Below are 1,668 nucleotides of genomic sequence, written 5' to 3'. Positions count from 1 at the left end.
CTACTCTTCGATGTAAGAGTTAACTAAGTGAGATTAATCTATCACAATTGTCATAGTTGTGGTTGCAACAAGGAAAGGATCCCCTAGCTCATCCCAAGCCAAGAATCTATTTATGCTTTGAATCACACACACACACACACATCAATCACTTTTATATCTTACTTGTTCATATTACATAGCTAGTTCTTTAATTCCTTTATTAGTTTATTAATTACAATTTTGAGTGTTCTTTCATTCCTTTAATTGTTTATCTCTTCATTGGAAATCCATTGAATATCACAACCGAAATTGGTTTTGATATTGTGACATCTCTAATCTAAACTTTGGTTGTGAGTTGCCTTGTCGGTTGGGACTATACATGCAACGCTAAAATCCATCTTTCCTCCCCTTTTTTTGGAAGAAAGAGAAATTCCTAACACACGATCCGGCCACCACCATGTTTTTGGCGCCGTTGCCAGGGACATTAAGTACAATGAGTGCTATAAATTCGGTTGTTGTGAATATGTGAATAGTGTGAATACTTGATTTTTGCTTGTTACTTGACACTAATTGGTAGTTGGTGCCTTTTTTCTAAATAGTTTTAGCAGTTATTGACTATTAGGTTGTTTTCTTTATTTTGTTATTCTTGTTTTGCTTTTGGTAATTGCATGCGTTCATTTATTCTTCAGTTGAATGACACGGTCACTTCCAGAACCGAGCTTGGCCCCTTTTGATCCTGAAATAGAAAGGACTTTAACCCGTCTTAGGCAAGCTCGGCGCCGATTAGCATCCGTGCATAGTGAATCAGACTCTCTTGAAGAGCAAGCCGATTCACCATCACCTTCTAAGTATGATCCTCATTCTTCGGTTAACGAGGGAACCTTGTATTCTTCTGTTGGAAGTGCTGAAATTTTTTTGAGTGAATTAGGTGACAACAATATGGCAGAGCCACCTCAGAGAATTACTTAAAGGAGGCCGGAGCCCCGGACATTACCTTGCAACCGGTACAAGTTCGGTACCCAGATCTAGATGCTAACTTTGAGCTCAAGATGGGTATGATCAACTTGCTTCCAAAATATGATTGGTTACCGGGAGAAGACCCTCTCAAGTACTTGAAAGATTTTCAAGTTGTGTGCTCTACTGTAAGAAGACATGGCTTGGATGAGATTGCGGTCATAGTTTTTGCTTTCCCTTTCTGCCTAGAGGGAAGGGCGAAAGAATGGTTTTACACCCAACCTAATGAGGTGATTTCTAATTGGGATTTGTTGCGCAAGGAGTTTCTTGAGAAGTTCTATCCACCTCAAAAGATGGATCGTCTAAGGAAAGAAATCTCTTGCATCATGTAAATAGATGGAGAGACCCTTTATGAATATTGGAAAAGGTTCAAAAAGTTGTTAGAAGCTTGTCCTCACCACCGCATTGACAAATTGGTGCTCATAAGTTACTTTCGCCAAGGGATGATCCCTCAAGACAAGCTCCTTCTTGATGCCTCAAGTGGAGGATCTCTCACTAAGAACAAAACCGCAACAAAGGCTTGGGAAGTCATTGCAAACTTGGCGGATTCAACTCAACATTTAAGGACAAGAAATCCCCAACCAAAAGCTATAAGTGAAGTCTCACCTTCCGGTGATGCTATCTTGACTAAGATGCTTGGTGAGATGACAGTCTTGTTAAGGCAAATCACTCAAG

General features: G+C 39.9%; 1 non-coding gene across 1 annotated transcript; it reads right to left on the bottom strand.

The window, feature by feature from the left end:
* Positions 1 to 1,292: 1,292 nt before the first annotated feature.
* On the bottom strand, positions 1,293 to 1,399 carry LOC112752961 (small nucleolar RNA R71). The gene has a single exon (XR_003177367.1). It is a non-coding gene; the product is annotated as a small nucleolar RNA R71 (small nucleolar RNA).
* Between the last annotated feature and the right edge of the window lie 269 nt (positions 1,400 to 1,668).

The sequence above is a fragment of the Arachis hypogaea genome, chromosome 15 (genome assembly GCF_003086295.3).
Source record: "Arachis hypogaea cultivar Tifrunner chromosome 15, arahy.Tifrunner.gnm2.J5K5, whole genome shotgun sequence".
NCBI lineage: Eukaryota > Viridiplantae > Streptophyta > Magnoliopsida > Fabales > Fabaceae > Arachis > Arachis hypogaea.
This window is presented reverse-complemented; position numbering and strand designations above follow the sequence as displayed.